At 33.6% G+C, this 21,088-nt stretch overlaps 1 protein-coding gene across 5 annotated transcripts in view; it reads right to left on the bottom strand.

Annotated features, from left to right (window-relative positions):
• Positions 1-21,088, bottom strand: part of LOC147066754 (serine/threonine-protein kinase MARK2-like) — a 275,440-nt gene that overhangs the window by 164,756 nt on the left and 89,596 nt on the right. The window contains exon 1 of one of the 5 annotated variants that reach the window (XM_085954158.1): positions 2,348-2,575. The exons of the other annotated variants lie outside the window; for them this stretch is intronic. The gene's annotated coding sequence lies outside the window, so the exon portion shown is untranslated. Of the gene's footprint in view, positions 1-2,347; positions 2,576-21,088 lie in introns of those variants that run through there. 5 annotated transcript variants of the gene reach the window in all.

Genomic DNA, 21,088 nt, shown 5'->3' with positions numbered 1-21,088 from the left:
TACCGTCCATTCTACGGATAACGTTGAATTTCGCAACAAATTGAATCGCCGAGCAAAACCTTTTCATACACATACCCGCACAGCCTATTGCCGTGGCCATTATAAATATATATTTTCCACGGTGAAGCAGTTGGATCTATTCTTCGACTAGGGGTAGACCTACACAAAATGCCGGGTCTGTCGAAGGAAAATTGGGTTTACGTAGTAGGGTATCTTCATAATATGCAATACGCAAGGATTGACGAGATTAGGTGGTGTCACATTTTAGTAAAATATAATTATGTCGCGAAAACATTACTCCCCGTGGACAAGAGAGAAATACAGCACAGTTTAGAATTTATAGAATGACTGTATAGTAGCTATGGACATCGGTAAATGAAAAATACCATAGCAGCTTGTACCTGGTGGATAGCATAGAATAATATCATAAAACGATGTATGTACCACAGTAAATTATGGTGAAGCTAAGCAGGAGCGTGAAGCCATTCTAGTCTCCGGCGAGAGAATTAAGGATGCTTCAATCAAAGGAAGATATCAGCTCAACAGGCTGCGAAGGACAATGATTCCAAGCCAACAATACAAATTTGTGCGCACGGCGACCAACCATAAATAAATATATAATAATATTATACTAACGATAGAAATATTAGATCCAATGTTATGTTCGTCTGTGAAAACAAAGTTATTTGATAATTTCGATTGAGAATTAGAATATATTTGAGAAAATATTAGCGGAATATATATTATGCTAATCAATTAGGTATATGTGTATTTCCCGGCTATGGTGCACGCGTCTAAAATATGAAATATTTCATGAAATTACATTCAACTAAATGATGCGTTATGCGTTAAAGGCAGATTTAACAAATAAATTCATTATGATTATTTATGTATTTATTTACTTAGAAATTCACTTTTCGACATTGATGCGCACTAAAAGACACACAACGAATTTTAAGTAAAATCGCCACAAGAGATATTTTGCGTGATATTAAATTGTGAAGAATACCGCCTATTAATTGAGTTCAATTATTTTACTTGGAGGAATAATGCTTTACAAAAATTATATAAATAGTATAAGTTGGTTTATAAGTACATATTATATAGTAATTTCGGTTGCTAAATGGCCTAGGTACCTTTATTTCTCAATAACAAGACAGCGGCTACAATTGGCGACAACTTACGTCGGCTGTAGTACCTATCACAATTAACAACAAAACGCTAGGCCGTTAGGGGATGAAATAGTGATGTGATAATAGTAATGACTGTGACCAGTCTATTAAGTGATATCATACAATGTAGTGCAGCTTGCCACTGAATAATCCTGTACTCTGTACACATCCGTTACATACATAATAATATAAATCACTTCACATAAAATCGGCATATTATCAATAATAATTATGTCGAAATTCCTCCCACGTTCAAATAACTGTATGTATGCACTTCACTTTAATATTATGTCAAAAGCTTAAACACAACAATTTATTAGTTACACCTTAAATTTAAATTCACCAGATTTTGTAAACACATTATAAACAGCACTTGTACATATATATACAGATCTTGAGTACGGAATTGCGTGGGGAGATTCAATATCTTTGAAATCTTACAATACACAACAATGTATTGCGTGGTTGACAAACGTTCCGATAAAACGGTAATCAATTATCGAGTAATCGAGTTTAGATATTTATTTTTCTAAATATAAATACAGTAGTTGAACTTGCAATAGTTGAAGACGAACTTAGTTTATCTTAGCTTGAAGAAGTACCTATCTCCAATACGGAAATAAAGTTTAAATTTGACGTGATATCGTATTGATTAATTATTTTTCTTTCAGTTTACTGGCAAAATTACGTTCTAACTGCTGCGATAGATTAAACACGAAGTCCGAATGGGAAAGTGGGACCATAAAACAACAATGAATTTCAAATTCATTATTATAACGAAATGATTCGAAAATATTATATGTTGGTACTATTAATACAATTTTAATTGCACACACCTTGGATTAATTAAGTAATAAAATCATCAACAATTCCTAATTATCAACATATTTACCGGATTGATTAATAGTTCGAATAGAAATTTGTACAGAAAAGACGATAAATAAAGCCAAGATCTATATCGTTTGTAAGGGTAATTTATAGACAATTATTGGTGTATGTTACTGAACAAATCATAAGTTTAAAAGGCTATAGTAGAAAACGTGCACCGATTTTTTTACTAAAATGAAAAACAATACAGTAGGTAACGGAAGAAAAGGTAAAATGGAAAGTTGGGACGTGAAAACGATAAATAATGTCACACATTTATATATATATATATACAAATAACAGCTCACAGGCCGGCGTGTTTTCTTTTTAGTTTTTTTTAAACGCGATGTCACACACATTAAAAATTACGGCAATGCGAAGCCAACGAAATGACACCGTCCATACGTGATCGAGATAATTATGATCCTTGGGGCAAGGTTTTGATGGGAAAGTGAATGAAAAGTGGAAAACGCGGGGCGCGCCGACGCAGAATTTAGACGGGGACGTCCGCGCGTCGCGAGCTGGTTCCGTCTACTGGCCGAGCCGCACCGCTCCGCTTGGCGCGATTACCAATTTTATTATTTCGTGCACAAAATGTAAGCGCAGCGGGTGCTTATAGCAAGGATGTGGACGCCTGCAGCTTTATTCGATGTACCCACCGCGAGTTCAATATATCGCGCTGAGATTAGCGAGTAGTCTTCAGCTTGTTACTAATAGCGCCTGTACAAGTGCACGGATTTACTGGCAGCAATAATGCGTATTTAAAGCTATCGTGACAATAACTGTTTACACGTAAAAGTGCTGACTGTCTATCTAATTCATGGTACTATTTGACAGGTAGTGATAATCGGTCAACCTGAAAATTCGTTCCTAGTTCGTTTTTTTGCCAGCAGGTTCGCCACTATCGTTACACTGAGCAGGCGCAGATCGAAAAAATCTCTACTGTCGCAAGACAATTCAGAAGCTTCCAAGCTTTTTACATTCAAGCATGCAATCTTGCCAACTGCAGGATAATACATGTTAACCCACACATTTTCTTGTTATGGCCACGATAATACTTAGGTACTGTCATCAGTAAATCGATGCACGTATAAACGGGGTATAAGCGCAACTAGAACCGCAGCGCGTTTTTGTAGTACGCATGCGCATTACAAAAAAATAAATGTTATTGGTAATTACGTATCTAACTATTTGATTCATATTATAAAATAACAATAGATTTGCAAATTACGGATGATTTACTATTGTGATTATATTATTTCCAGATAATTATTTCTTACTCTAGAAAGTAATTGTACGGAATCGTAAGTATATTTTAAACATATTATTCACAATGCAATTAATAAGATTTCTATATACCTAGACACTATTTGACGGTAAAGCGTATAGGAATATTTAATGATCTCGCGACCCGCGCACCATCGCGGATTCGAACAATAGAGATATCATTTATCGCAGATACAACCATTTTTGGAACACACGCGGTAAGTTTGAATAAAGCTGCAGGAGTGAAAACAAATATAGAATATACACTTACGTGAAAATGTAGAAGAAAATTAAGTCGTATCTCGTTGAAGTGCCAAGGGACACGACATGTTTTTTGTAATCAATAAACGTAAACCTATAATATTTCGCGTCCTGAAATTTGTACGTATGCAGTCGGTCGTACCACAGCGGAATACGAGACAGACAGAAGAAAAATAAATAGATAGATAAATAATTTAAAAATACAATTACATCGTATATGATTCAGAAGTGGATGGATTTGCAAGTAGGTGCTCGTAAGTATCAAATTAATGTTCTTATTTATTTTAATCTAATAAAATTGGAACATTCCTACAATGTTCGACGAACAACGCATTATTTCTTGATCTCGGTACTATGGCGAAATGTAATACGAATAGTTTAGTTCTGTAGCTATATTAGTGTGACACTATTAATATATTTTGATTTTAAGCTTTTACAGTTAAATATATATATTTGCAATTGGCTTTTCAAAATTTGTATTGCGTCCTCCACGGGGAGAGGAGAAGGTTGTCGACCTTTGCGTATAATATATTATTAAAGGATGAGATGTGGCAAATCATAACACAAACTAATTAGCTAGTAATATTGAAAGAGAGCAAAACATTATAACGGAATTTACGGGTGAAAAGCGATAGTGATTGAAGTTAAAATTTGCAATATAATGTATGTGAAATGTAAACGTAATGCTGCCTACAGATAAGTCTTTGACTCGACAGCTGGCTTTGCAATGTACGGGAAGGAAAGGGTTGGGTAGTGGCTATTGAGAAGCAGTATAATTAAAATAAGTTTTGATATCTGTTCGATCCGATCTCATCTGGTCGGGCCAAGGGATTCGGTATTGACCTCATTTTAGACAGTTGCCCTTTTGTGATCTTGACTCGTTAGGGGTGACAGGGTTTGCAGAATATCACGCAAATGACGCAGTGAACACGCTGGAAATCCCGAAACTTCAACTAAGCCTATTACGATAGAGTAGAATGCAAACAAGAAAAGAACGCATATTAGGTTGAAGGCAGTATGGTTTCAATTTAAATAAGTAAACTATTTATATTATACCTATATGGCACAAGCAATAATACAACATAGATCATGTTATACTTATACAACATAGAGTAAAATAAATAAATTCCCAACTTATGTCATCAATTTGAATGAGTCAAAATAAAAACGAAACCAAGTAACTACCTAGGTCAGTTCGTGAAGGATATAAAATTTGGAATTAGAATCCACGCCATGGGTAGCAATGGTTTTGATAATACGCTTGTCCGTCAGTGGGAGGTTATATAGGTATTTATTTTGGAGTCTATTATAAAAGGGGGTTATGAAATGGTTTCTGACCACGAGCACATTTACAACCAAGAATGGAGTACGGGGAATGTTAGGCAGATAACACAATTCCAAATATTTGACAAATAAATATTACTGGTATTTTTTTAATAATTTCCTATATTAAATAACCCTGTATTAATGAAGCATTATAATGTATTTAATAAAATTTCAAAGCAGCATTAATTTTTAATTAAATTAATGATTAGAAACGTGTAATTACACCACTTTTTACTCAATTTAATCATCGTCCATCATAGTGTATCTGATATATCTGAGAGTATAAAGAAAACCACTCAAATCAATAATGTAAATTTTAAGTCGAGTTTTCATATTGGTTGAAATCGCGATAATCCTCTAGTCATGGTATTTGTTAATTGCACATTTTCAAATTTTCCAGTCGTTCTCTTACCGTCGTTAAGTGCTATTCGAAATGCGAGCAAATCCTGTCCGAATCAAAACCACTCTTGACACGGGACGCGAAATTCTGACGAGAAACGAAGTAACTGGAGCGATTTGCGGAAGTCAGCCCCACCAAGATTGTGCTGCTCCACGGTCGGCGAAGCTAGCGTGAAGAGGGAAACTTGTAAATGTTAAATAAAGAAACGGAAAGTGCTGCGTACGCCACACTTATTAAATTTCTTTTAATCACTTCTGACAAGACGAAATTAATTGTACCTAAATAGATAACGCTTGCGAAATTTAACACTTCAATTTAAAATGAATAATTAAATAAGCATGGTTCCAAATGCGTGTCGCTTCATATGCAAATTAAGTGAGCGCAAATCTGTTATTTTATAATAAGGCATTCCAACAAATCTCACTAATTATACAAACGACCGTTCGTCCTCGCTGCGATATTTATAAATTGGCAAACTAAGATAAGGAGTAAGTACAAAGTCTTAGAAACAAAATTTCACCATCCAAAAATTTTGAGGCAAAAATGCCATGAAGATGGTCTTGAATATGTAAGGCTGTATTCATCTTATTATAGAACGCAGCCTGTATGGAGTACATATTATACTTTATAGGGAGGAAAGAGATTTAGGATATTTTAATGTCAATAACATAATATGAGCAAAGTTGTAGGTAAATGAAATGCATACTGATTTATCATAGATTACACTAGCTTAATCCAGATGATTATTCTGGCATACAAAACGTACTACCAAAAAATACACATTTTCACACTGGGTACATTACGGTACATTTGGAAGCTTTTTACGATGAAATTTCTCGAATTTGGCAAACGATTTTGGCGTCGAGCTTTCTTCGCAAGTGCCAAATCGGACCAAAAAATTGCAATCATTTCACAGGATTAAAAAGGTATGTAACTCTGTTAGTGCAATGTGTGCAGTGAAATTTGCGATTTATATATGAGATTGTAGGCAACCACAAAATAAATTGATTTGTTGCTAGTACAATCTGAACGATGTTGTCTACTTATCAATATGGCATCTTTAATAAATTATTAAATTCAAATTACCTACATACATTATTCGAGAATACAAACCCGGGTCATTAAAACCAATTCCTATGGAATAGTCCACAAATCTCACAAATTATAATGATAGTAATTCGACTTTCATCAATTACCCCCTCCCCCCATCTAGTGACAGATGGACTAGTGATCGTTAGTTGCGGGACCAAATCCCAAAATTTACACGTTGCTTTGCAATGTGTTTGAATCCAGAGCGATTATGGGCATATTATTAAATCGAACAATACATGCATTTGACGGAAAAACAACATGTTTAAATTTTCTTCCAAAAGCGAGCAAGATATATATATGATTATAGAGAGAATGAAAAAATAGCCAATAACTATTAATACCATTAATTACACGGTATCACAAAGATATGACTCTATTAATTAAAAAAATTGTATTTCAAAATATATATATATACTTAATAGAATAACTTATTTGATAATATTAACGAGTAAACGTTTTATAATACAAACATTGACATCGAATTAAATATTTATCATAAACCCTTTTTCTAATCATTAAATAGACAACAATTCCCATTATTTTATCATGTGATATTTATAATAATATTGTTTCTAAAATTATACGTAAATTAATTAGAAAAACAGATGACACCAATGATGAGCAAGAAATACGATATGATAAGAATCCTGCGAACCGCTTGATAAGAACGTTGTGGTTTGTTTAAAAATCATCCATACGATACCACAAAATGTCAAGAAAAAGATTATAAGCAATTTTGTATATTTAATCAATACATTTTTTAATTGCGACAGGGCAACTGAGTAAAGAATAGATAAAGTGACATCAACCACATGTCCACATTCAGCCATAGTTCGATTTAGCCTTTACACGTGCATGAATTTCCTGGTACCAGTAGTATGTAAATTAAACTATCGCGATAATATAACTGTTTACACGCATAAATGCTTACTGTTTCGCCAATCTCATTATTCAAACGTAAGCGAGACGCGTTGTTATCATTGTATGGTGCTATTTGACAGGTTGTGAAAGTGGTAAACGTCAAAATGCTCTGCACAATATTGGTGAATGTATAAACTGATTCAACGTACACAGAGCTTGTGAGTGTTCGACATTTTTTGAACTCAATATTTCACTGTCGGCAATTCGAGATTAGTTTCTCGCAAGTAAATTATTGTGAATTTTCGAGAAAAAAACTGTCGAGATTCGAAAGATCTTTTGGTCTTCACAAATTCCCTAAAGGCTGGCCTAATATTTGTAATGTATTCATTGTAGATGTGACTTCTTTCTTATTTGCAAGACGTCAATCTTTGTACTCACGGAGAGTTCAAAATAAACGTATTTTTAAAAAATTCGGTTTCTAGACATTTTTTTATTTAAGAAAATATAACTGATTACATAATATAATTTTCTTACCCCGTATTCTATTAATTTGACAAATACAGTTGGTAACATTGCGGTCACAAGACGAATAATAAGACAGTGCGAGGATAGACATTCCACGAATCGACCTCCCTCTCGCAATGGCACAAGAAATTTAAAAAATACGATACAGCATTCTTGTTTAGGCATTGAAACAATCTGTTTAGCCAATCTAAATAAGGCAACCATTATACATTTTAGCGCGTCAAATTCCAGTAAGAATAAGTATAAAAATGAATAATACTAATGGTTGAATATAATATCTGAGAAGCGCACTGCACTTAATAAATGACTCACAGATTTAATTTGGTAATGATTTAATGCAATGTTTGTAGGTGTATGTATACGTACAGGTACCACACATTTCAGAATCATATCGAATTTTCACCAACATTAATGTGTAAATAAATTATAGTTATGAAATGTCTACCGTTGTAATACTAATAACAATAATGATTGGCTAAAATTGTACTTGAAAATGTTTGTACAAAACAAACATAAGTACGTAATAATAGAAAGTATTCTTGTTTAATAGATTTAATAATTTTTAAGACTACTAAAACGTTCATATTAAATCAAAATGCTAATAACTTAATTGTGTTTACGTTCTTTGAAATAAAATTGTGGTCGAATAACAATATAAAAGAACTTTTCTTGTTCAATTTATATCGAATTATTACAAACCATGGCCGACTATAGATAGGCCAAGGCGCTGAATTGCGAGTTATGATGGTAGTGCTAGTTATGTTTATTGACGAAACAATGCGGTAACCGGTTCGTAGTAAACGATGATTTTCGATTGTACCTACCTACCTACTTATATTCCATTCAACTCAATTACTGTATTACCATTTATTTCAATATAAAACACTTGTCATTTCCTACATACAATTTACCATACATATTGCAAAGTATGGGTAATAAACCAGCACTACGACCGAAATTTACAATTTCGTGTCACGGCCTGACTATAAACAGTGGGCCTCGGCACAAGCAGTGAATATTCCCTCACGATTGAATATTTTTTTTACGGAGTAACCATCACAAAGAAAATGCGACAAATTATGTGAGCAGATTCCCACCATGGCATCCCTAGATAAGGGGAATTGGAGTGAGTCCATTCTACCCTCACTCGGGGTGACTGGATTAGGACTCGGTGATATTTTATTATATACAAAAAAAAATCAGTACATGGTCAGATTTGAGACAAAAAAGGAAAAATATGATCATATGATGGTTACTTAAACCCTGACGGCTAAAATTAATAAACATGGAACATGCTTTCCCTACTGATTCTCTGAATGCTGGTTGTCCAAATGTGAAAGAAAATGTATTTGTCAAAGTAACCGATTCCAAAGGATTCAAACGAAATTATTTTTCTGAAAATTGTGTAATTACAATAATAAAACTAAAGAAGTAATAATAACAGGCGAACAATACGTCGCACAGAATGTAGGCTACTGAACGTAAAATGAAAATAATCGGCGTACGTAAGTAATCGGGGCGGGCTGCGCGTCTATAGTTATTCTACGACCTACGTCTATTTTTCGTAACGCTTTTGCGTCGGAGATCATGAATAAAACATGTTCTATGTCAAGAATTGGTTTTACTCAGCTGATTTGTGTCGCAAAAATTGAAAGTTTGTCGCCAAGATCAATGGGCACAACACTAGTCATAAATATCATTGGCCCCTGAAAATCCTAAATCCTAATTAAAGCGTGAAGCCCCAAAGACACCACCATACTATGGACAGACTGCGGACCATAGAGAAGAGGGTAGGGACAAAAATGACACTCGGTCGTATGCATTAGAAACAAATGAGTGGAAGCCAACAGCGAGCGGGCTGATAACCATGATTACATAAGAGAATTTGAGAAATATTTCCAATCGCCAGTCATGAATTTATTTATCGAGTACGGCTGACAGCAAAGCGAAAAAGTCAAAAGAAGATATTCAGTGACATATTGTCAGACAATAATTATTTCAGTGAAGGGTCCTCGATCGGTTAAAGCCGCAGCCATTCAGTAGCACGACTGCGAGCGGAAATAAGACATTTCTATTTTGAATGGGCGGCATAGAAAACTTATATTTTGATGAATATTTTATGAGGAATAACGAGGCGACGTTTGGGCAACATTCAATAAACCGAGAGGAGGAAGTCTCATTCCATTGTATCGTGTACACCACGGCAGTTGACAAAATGTCTGGCGTTGAAATTCTGATAATATTAATAAGATTTTGCAGAAGATATTTAAATAACATAATTCCGTCAAAGACACGTAGGTATGTTAAAATGTAAGATAGCACGCTGAAAAAATAACTTCATTATGAAAGAACAGTTATTGAAGACGGAAAGTTCTGAATTCAAAAATCACCTTTGACGATTGATTAAATATGGTGGAAAATATCGGGTATTACAGAGCTTTCCTTCAAAAACCAATCGATGGATTTAATTAAACCAATATATATTTTGATAAAAAATGTCACAATAAATAAACCATTGTAATTAATGAAAAAATATATATGTCATTTACATACCTTTCCAATTCCTACATCAGAATCAACCCAGCGATCGGAATAAATGATTTATCAGTGTATGTGTATTCGAACAGGTTTTACCTAAAAACAAAAAATAAAAAAATACATTTAATAAATAAAAAATGGATGAATTCTTATCTTAAGATTGGTAGGTTAAGTTGTATTTTTTATGGAAAACTCGTTATGTTCGAATAGCAATTACCTACACAACAAATTCGATGTCTTTTAAACAATTGACTAAATTTAGTAAATAAGCAAAACCGAAACGGTGGTAAAAAAACTTTAGACGAAAAATAATTGTATCAATATTGAAAAATGATGCGTTGCCAAATTATTTCTCTGTTAATTGACCAACTTATAAGTGACCGAATAGACAAAGCATGGATAGGTCAAAGAAGCAAACAGCACGAGAAGCTAGTACGAAGCAATTGAATAATGGCGATCGTGAGAGACGATAAAAAATCCAGAGAGAAACAGAGGGGACTGCCGATCAACACATTAACGAATTAAATCATCAATTTAGCGTGCCGAATGATATCATCTTCATTCAACTGCAAACTGAGGCGCAATTCCTTCGCGAACAAGATTAGGCACCAAGTAGATAAATAAGAACGAGTTTAGTTATCTTTTGTAAATATTGAAAGGCATGAGAGTCAGTTCACTGCTAATCTTCCGAAGTTCTATTTACACCACGGAAACTAATCCAGGGGCGGGTCCAGGGAAATTTTCCCAGTCTATCGTCCCAAATTTCATTTATACACAAATTAACCATTCTAATTGCGTTAAGGAAAAAAATGAATATTTCAAATATACCAACTCTTTTCTCAAAAACGCACCCTGAGCAGTACATAATTAAACGATTATTGAAGTAATTACCAATTACTCATAAAATATCATTCTTCGTTGCCATCATAAAAGCATATTTTCACAACCACTCCATTGGTATTGGGTAACTATCAATTCTAGGTGGAATTACATTGTGTAGTAATTAAAATAAAACACAACTGAGTTGAGAATCTCCCAGTAAAGGCTTAGTTGAAGAGGATGAATGTAGTCCTGAACTTGGGTAACACCATTTTTTGAAAATCTTACATAGGCTGATAGTAGAGGGCATAATTTTATTATATTCAGCATAAGAGACATCTATATAAGTATATTATATAATATATTGTATTCGATGTAGCCGTGCAAGAATAAAAGAAATTTAAGAATTCAACAATTTTAAACAACGTAAAGTATGTGTTTTCTAATATATACTTCATTATAAATTAATTCTTTCCCTTAATAAGAATGTTTTCGAAGTTGTACTAAAATAGTACCTAAGATGTTTCTTTAAACTTTTCCAATTTAATGCAAAACTGAATTTCTGAAAGCCCTTCTAGCAACTTACAAAAGATTATTAACGTTTAGTAAAAATTAACTGAATACCACCAATAAGTCATTTAATCTAACTATTCATTATTATAACTATTCATAGATGATTATTATAGAAAAAGATATGTCAATAATTTAATATTTTATTTAAATTCTTTTTTTAAATTGTTTTAAATTAATTTAAAATTTAAATAATCTAAAATTGTACAAGTCTCCATTTACATTTATATTCTTATATCAACGCATCGCTTACAATCATGATGTGAACGTCCTGAATTCTGTACGTTATATATGTTATGTACACAATGTTTTGCTTTTTGAATAAATAAAATGCGTCTAGAAAGACCTATAGTCTTTGCGATTTGTATATAAACCCCTGAGACTTGGACGGTAAAGGCAGAAATACAAAGACAAGACGCTTTTGAGATGTGGTGCCGGAGGCGGATGGTGAGAATCTCATAGATGGCCAAACGTACCCATGATTCCATAATCAGCAAACTCCAAACAGACTCTCCTCAGTTTTCCGTCGCCAGAATCTTAATTTTTTTTCGTGTAGTCCGCAGAGAAAATGACAATTTGGAAAAAATCGTGATATTGGATCAGGACGAAGGTCAGTAAGGGCGAGGAAAGGCTCACTCCAGATCGACAGACCAAATCAAGAGTGCCACAAGTTTCACATTGACAAAAGCTACGCGTGCTGCTGAATGCCCGAAAGGGATGGAGCAAAGCTGTGGATACGGCTGAATCACCTGGATCACAATCATCAGTCATGAGGTCCCGACGAAAAAGAAGATCTAGGTACATATTATACTGCTTCATTAATAAGTTTTAGATCTAGCCTAGGATATATGTATTAAATGAATCTTATTGCTTAATAATAATGAGGTAAATTTGTTATACTGTTTCTCACCCCTGCATATCATTCAAATATAATATTATATCGTATCAATGACAACTATTTCTTTTTACTAGTTAAAAAGAACTAGTGGAAGTCACGGAATACAGGAAATAATGGCTGTATCTTTCAGAAGATTATCTTGTAGCATTGACAAGGAGGCAAAAGAAATTTTGCAGGAATTGTTTCCCAGCGGGCGGATTCTTCAAATTAGTAAGTTAAACTACAAGGAAAAATCGCTGACGCGCAAAACTTCCCCGTCCGTGAGAATTTTTCTAGATTCGCTTCTTTTCAAAGCAGTTCCGTAACGCTTATTTATTACCCTTCACCTTTCATATTATGCGAGGTCCCTCTGCTAATTACTTTCTTAATCCGCACAGCATCTCACGAAACATTTGCCAACGGTACTCTTCCATATTAGCAAGATTTAAGTCCTCTTTACGGAGTCAACGATACTATATTATTCGGTATGTTATTCTATAGCAAAATTTGAATTAATGCTAAGAAGTTACTCGAGCGTGGATTTATGATATTAACTCTCACCACTCTGAACGCCAGCCACTTTGGCTAAAGTAGTAGATAGCAAAAAAAAATAATAGTTTAATAGAAAAGTGAGGCTGTCATAAATCTAATAAAGCGTTTTTTTACATTATTATTAAAAAACTACTGTTTTTTATGCCGTGATTACAGCCAATTCTATTGCTCATTTATTGTAATGTCAATTAATTACATATTGTTTGCCAATTATATATTTGTATTGTATTTTGTGCCAGATTTTAATCTCAAAAATAATTATTGGAGAAAGTGATTGCAAAAGGATGGTATTATAATAATTATATCATAATTATAATTATCATTATCATTAAGACTAATCTGTCAGTATCCGAACTGTCTGTTCGTCTCAGACATATCATTGAGGATCTGTCTTTTATCCTAAGCTATCCAAGAATGGATTTGTTGACACGCCTGGTGGTTCATAGAATCCGGAATAGACAAATACATTTGTCTTTTTTCGATCCAGAGCTAGTGACACCCCCGCGCTGGACGGCTCAAACACAGGAGGATCGACAAGATCTCCATTAGACAAGGGCTCAGCGGAGCCCGGGAATAACTGAAGAAGAATCGTATGCAGACAAGGAATTGTGTGTGGGTGGTAACGACTAAGAACAATGCTCGTTAACATTACTCAAACCAGTAGAATTGAATTCTCTAGATATACCTACGAGGAATTTTTTAGACGCTAGCAAATCCTGAAAGCACGCCACCGTATCCCTTGCAAAGGAAATCATAACAGAGCATACTGTGATGCAGATCATCAGCGTTGTCGGCATTGTTGCCAAGTCATTCACACAAATATACAAAAATGTACAAACATTGAAGAATTTATTGTTTCATAACTAAATATCAGCTAAGACGGGTACGACATTAATTCCGTCATCATTTAAATATTAGGCATATTATGTAAAATTAATTTTATTGGAAAAATACACAGCACACATAGCGATGTTGATTTTGAAGCAAATCTGGTGATATAAATAAATAATTACATACTACAAAAAAATATAACGACAATCAAGTAAATTCACGGGAATTATGGATTACAGATTCTGAAAGAGGCAAGAGCTTCGTACGATTCGTCGGGAGTATTTTTAAGAAATGCCACGTGTTTGTTTCCACACTATTTCCGTATACAAAAATAAAAATAAGTGAAATAAACACGATTCTTCCAAAACAAACATAACAAGGAGCGACGCCCATAACACAAACAAACCCTCCCCAAAATATTCCGGTCCCGCATTCCCTCCGATCTCCGGGTTTGTAATTAATCAGATTGATTGAACTGCTATACGGAAACGAAGCAAAATATTGAACGGGAATATAGGCAGATACAACAAAACCACAAAACAAAGCAAGGAAACCCTATCAGTAAATACGTTTCCTGTTACAGCTACCTCACAATTATAAAATGTTAAAGGTTTGTATCGTGAAGTTAATACACCTACACATATTATATAAATATGTTATATTATATAAATTTTAGTTGTAAATAAAAGCCATTGCGGATAATGCGTCGTATCTCGACGAAGCCTTCCGGGTTCCGGGTTGTAAGCTTTGTTACCCTAGCTAGACGGGTAGAAAGCTCGGCGTATGACAATATGCATGAAAATACGAGCTTCGACGCATCGTATAGTTTCTATATTCTGGAGCCACTGATACAAGAATTCAGACCTACGCAAAAATGATAAGATGGTGAGTTTACAAAATGCACACAATGGTAGATATTACACATGTAAGGACGATAAAAAAGGAACTTTAATTTGCGTCATAGTTCCTGTTCCCGGTGAAAGTTATTTTTCACCCATAAGTTAAGTTTATGAAACCGAAACTAATAAACTCGAATGCAACATTCATTATTCAAATATTGGTTTCCGGGGACGAGGGCCATGTCACACCCAATTCTAAAAGAAAGAATCCACCAAAAAGGGATCCAACTCATGAATAATCAATAATATTTGAAGATCTTGGCATAAAAACAGCAAATGTCACAAAACACTTTTTTTTCAGGAGAGGGTAAAAATATAATATCTTGGTTGTCAAAATTTTTTTTATTAATTTGACAATGAGAAATTATAGAGAAACCGTATATGCACTATATGAATGTAAAAAAAATATTAAATTTATTTTGGTTAAATAGATATTTAAAAAAGAATGAGTGTGACATTTGCTGTTTTTACACAATTTTTGGACATTTGTTGTTTTTATTGCAAAATTGAAAAGATCGAAATGTAAATAGTATGACTAAAACTATAATTTTATTAAATAAAATAAATAATATATATTTCTGTTATTTTTTAATCATAATACAACTTTTAATAAGGTTTAGACATATTATTTACCTATTAACAAACGACTTCAATGTTTCTAAAAAATCAAGAATTAAATATTTGAAAAAATGTTTTAATCATGTGTAGGTAATCATGATAAGCTTCATATTATTATTATTGATTTAATTTAATAAAACACATTTTTTAGTATCTACTTATTCCACTTTTAATAAATAAATCTGGACCGGTTTCGTCCGCCTCTGTTTTTCTGCCAACTGTTTTCAACAGTTGAAAATGTCCCTCTAAGGCGGATGAAACCTATCCAGATTTATTTATTAAAAGTGGAATAAGTACTAAAAAAATGTGTTTTATTAAATTAAATCATTAACACAATGGATTTCCACCATGAATTAATTGATAGTTAACACGAAAAAAGAAAACCGATTAGTTTCGTCTGACACCTTCACTATTAGCAAATTAAACGATACATTTATTGGGTTTTGTAAATATTTAGCTAATTTTAAAATATTTTTTTATTTAGCTCCTTTCAATGGAACTAATCCACCATATGTTGTTTTAAATGCAATCGTGACTTGCATTTGATTTTTATTCACTAGGTAGGTACATTGAATCTTTCCCACATCCTAGAGAGAAACTGAAATCTTCGCAATGCACTTCTCCCTTACTAGCCTGGTCTATTTTGTACATTATAACTAGCCTACAAATTTTTACCGAAAAATGCCAAAGTTTTAACCTATATTTCATATTAAAAAAATCTTTTTCTCCGGTCTCTTTAGATTTTATAATGAAGGGCCCAGAATTTTCCTTATTACATCCAACTGAACAATAATGAAAGTCACCGTTATTTGGTAAAAACGTTGCATGGTTTTGTTATTTTTTCTCTTTCGAGACGTTTCATATGTCTATGCTAGTAATATCCATGATAAAATATATAAACAATCATAAGAAAATGTTATAAAAAGCAATAATTAAACGAATCAAGGATAATTTGACAGCTCAGACACTAAATTGTATGGAATGTATACTAACATTACTAACGCCGCCTGGTGATAAAAGTGTAGAACTACTGGACCTTTGCTGTTTTCACACAAAATTGCCTGGACTATTGCGGTTTTTAGAAAATAGGCATATTTTTGAGAGCAGATTTGAGGGATTTATGATTTTTTTTAAAAATATATCTTTGCACAGTTGTATGTAATCATACACAGGGAATATAGAAATGCAATAAAATGAAAATGGATGTTTTTATGCCAAGATCTTCATTTATCTGTGACCTCAACCTAGAGGCGCTTGACCTGGAAGCCACCCCAAGCGAAATATAGCATTACTGCTAACGGAAGTATTTTCCACAAAGTAAGAGTGAGCAAACCCTTCAATAAATGCCACTTTATACCTAAGCCACAGCAATGAATCAATTTAAATGGCCAAAAATTTACATGGGCTGTGTTTGCGAGTGATTAAAACGCTATTTTATCGTACACGTGTAGAATCGTAGAACTTGTTCAATCGATAGTTTTAAGCGAAACAAATTCAGATTTGACTGATGGTATTTGATGGAAACTGGATATAATTAATTTTAATTAATGAGAGTTTTTTTACTATTGCTATTATATATGAATGTGTTTTAGCTTCCTAGGTTTCGTCTTAAATCCTCGCCATTTGTAGGTACATAATATATACAAAAAAGGTAGACCCGCATCCAGCCGAAGATGTCTCAAATCGTATTCCGGGTAGACAAAAACGTTTGTTATGAAATACTACAGGGGTCGCAAACCTTTTATGTTTAGTTGTCGAAAAAATTGTAATATTTCAGTTCAAAATCAAAATATGTTGTTAACTCTTTACAATTTTAATATGTTTTGTGTTTGTGCTCAATACAGTCGATTCTCCGCAAAAATACAAGCTCGCCTGAATTTCCATTATTTATAATATTTGGGATTTTCTTGGTTCTTCAGTTAGGCGTGGCAACAGAGTTGCTCCGCGCGCTATCGGTTGACTACCGCTGGAATAGTGGGAACCCTATATTAATTAGAACAGTGATGTACAGCCTTCAGTAAATTCAATTTATCGCGGGGTGCACAGAGTACAAATGTCGCGGATAGCGGTTGAACACAACTTTTTGTTGACGAAGTTTTCCCGTAAACTTAGTTAATTTCGTAAAACTGGTACTGGCTATATTTAGGTAAGGTATATTTTTCTTTGCTACATTAACCTGTTCACGTATCAGGCATATAATTTTAATTAGATATTTAATGAAGCAATGCTCATCCGTTCTTGTCTTTGATTGTTCTACAATCTACATGCTGAGATTCCTATTTTTAAATATTTAACTCTGATTGTATTAGGTAAGCAATAATATTGAGTAGCCCAGAGCCACGGATTGTGCACCACTGGATTTAATAAGATAAATTAAAGGACATGTTACTTTAGAACCAATAGAAAACTTATTATTTTAAGTTAAACGCGAGTTTAATATATTTTTCAGAAATTCTAAATACACATGAAATAAGAATTCAACAGTTTCGTATAGCATTCCGCTGGAAATAATGTACATTCGTACGAGTACAGCCCATTGCATGACAGTTTTTATCATTTATTACGTACCTCATAAGCTAATTTATTCGTTTTTTTTATGAGTCATTCCAGTCAAAGGAGTTGATACGAAATAGAAAGGCATTAAAAGTGCAGATAAAACAAAAGTACTGCCCTAACAGGTAAAATTATTCGAGCTCTTTAATAATGCTTTGCGTGTTTCAAGATCGTATAAATCTTCAGTAGGGAACAACGGAAAGAAAATATGGGCTAAAACGACGTTCTTCACGAGATATCGTAATGAAAAAAAAACCGAATACTTGTAGAGCTTTGTAGAACACGGCGGATTTTTTTTAACTTCGCGATTGATTAGCGTCTCCTAAATATAGGCTCCTAGGTACACCGTTTTCTTAATATCTTAACAACATGCAAAATTCTTATTCCGACAATTAAAATCAATATGCAAAAATAAGAATTTAAGAGAATGACTCATACTAGCTGAAAAGTGAGATTTTGATTAGATGGTTGGTTACGGTGCATTGCCCATAACTTGAAATCACCTCATAATAGCATTTAATAAAATTATTAATACAATATCATACATACAATGAAACTTAATCTGACCATCAGACAATTAAGACACCGCTAACGATAAGATCGTAATAATGCATTAATTGATAATGCAATCGGAACTGAAAGTTGTAATTGAGTGAGCAATGTGTACATACATAGCACTGATCAAGTCAGATTATTTTTAATCACTATGTGATGTAAAACAAATAAAAATAACATTGGGCAGATGATCATCTTATTTCACACTACAATTTGTATGTGATATAGGTAGACAATTCAGCTATCTGGCATTTCATGAATACAAATTCGAATAGCACGCAGTAAAAGAAACAAGACCAATTTCCTGTCTGACATTGAACCCTAGAAGATTTGGCACCGGCATATCGTATTAAGTGTTTATATAGGTATTATGCCGCACGCGTGTAGTACCGAATCAAGTACTTCACTATAAGTTACTTTTATTATGAAAAAATTCATAGTAAAAATACCCTCCAAACATACGTCAGCAAACCAGCTAACTGCATTTTTGACCAACAATTAATTTTGATGGCATTTTGTTATAAAACATATTTTCAATGCTCATACAAAATTTTAAACTCCTAAGTCTATAAATAAATACGTTATCGTTCTTCACATAAAACAGCCAACTGCAAACGCCATATTTCCAATATTGTAAATGGAACAACTCAGCTATTTACATAAAGTTTCTTTATATATAAAAGGGAAGCTAAAATAGTGCATAGTGCAGCTTATTTCCAAGTGTATTTTTGGAATCGTTAAATTCCGCTCGATAGTTAAATTAATCCTTCCTGAACATTTTTCCCAAACGGAGTTAGCCGGTTTGCGGATTAAGCAGTCGATATGTATATTCCGGCCCTTTCAGCGTAATTGAATGTCTGATCTGGCATATCTGCAGCGTGTAGCGTAGCAGATAATATTGTTATGATACTATGAACATCGTTCGCAGTGAACAAAAACGAACACACTTGGAGCAGTGTTCGCATTTATATAGGTACCAAACAGCATATTTGACTACAATATGTACCTTTTGAGAATGTCCTCTACAACGAGAACGAAACGTGAGAAAAAATGAAGAAAACAGTTACAGACAAATCCAAATAAATATTACAAATACTTGTTCAAAGTGTATGTAGTCAAACGGCATTTCAAAGAGGTTAACTACGGTCAATAAAATAAATATTAATGTTAAATGGCGGAGAGTTGGGTTAGTTTAGTCGAATAATATTTTTATTGCGTGAAACGCAATGACAAAGATTTTCGTGCATGGAAAATGAAAATACCTTACTTCCTCCCGAACGTTAGTCGTGGCGCACATCTATTCTTGCCCCGACCACAAGTCCAGGAGCATTGGGTCAACATTAGCGTCGACGTTGGCAACAAGCGTGTTAAAAGCACACAACAATAATAGTCATTATCAAAGAGCGGTTGAGATAAGTGAACGGGCGCATTAGGAAGAACGTTCTTATCGTCAGAGAAGACGCTGCGACGCGATGTGGAGAGGAAAAACAAGCGGAGAGATAATACTGGATGAATGTTACGACCAAAGGCGTACATCTGACAGTATAAGTAAGTTGGTACTTGATGCAGATTATAGAAATTAAAGATTTTTAGAAACTATTTTAAGGTGTTTCATGTGTTCTTGTGTACGTTTGACACACAATTATATTAAATAGAATACGTTACGTTCCTACACGATAAAATGAAGTTTATCGAATTGTAAAGAGAATAAGCTTGTAAATAGATTTACGTACCTACTTAAGTTAACGTAAATTAATGACCATTTCAAAATACTAATGGCAGAAGGGTACCTATTGAAAGTAGATTCTAGGACAGCCATATTTACGGGACTAAAATTAGAATTTAGTTTCATTTTCAGTATTTTACTGATACAATTTATTGAACATCAAATATTATATTTTACCCTTTTATAAAATATATTTCACTAAAAAAAGCGATGGGGAACTGGGAATCGAACTTGCGCTCGACAAATCCACGGCTTTGTTAGTTGAACTTCTCGTCAGGTGGGTCATCTGAAGTTTCCCTACTGACCACAAAATACCACGGGCATAACACAATATGAGCAAACGTAGATAGGTGGCGTTGTCTTAATAGCATTAGTCGTTTCATAAAATGAAGTGGGTAGGTACATAATATAGTTCACAGACGCCATCAAATTTCATACAAAAAAAGCTTTGAATTATACTAAACCTTTATTTGCAGGTTTTAGTAGAAGATTCGATAGACTTGGATACAGTATATATATAAATGTATGTGAATCGTAAATGCAATACATAGAGACGGATGGCTATGTTGCTTAGATAATAAATATATTTGTTTTTTTTTTTTTTAATTAAATTTTGTACTTTTGACTAGGTTAAAAAGGTGGGCTTCAAATAATCGCCATAATAATAGTATCGAGTGTTCGCCACTGCGAAATGCCTGTATGCAAAAACGAATATGATGATAAGGAACACCAGTCCCCACTACATAATATTATATGACTAGTATTTCCCATGAATATTTC

Source organism: Rhyacophila brunnea, unplaced genomic scaffold, assembly GCF_057557595.1.
Source record: "Rhyacophila brunnea isolate RB1 unplaced genomic scaffold, BYU_Rbru_1.0 scaffold_4, whole genome shotgun sequence".
In the NCBI taxonomy this organism is placed as follows: domain Eukaryota; kingdom Metazoa; phylum Arthropoda; class Insecta; order Trichoptera; family Rhyacophilidae; genus Rhyacophila; species Rhyacophila brunnea.
Note: the sequence above shows the minus strand (reverse complement) of the source record. Positions and strands in the feature narration are given on the sequence as shown.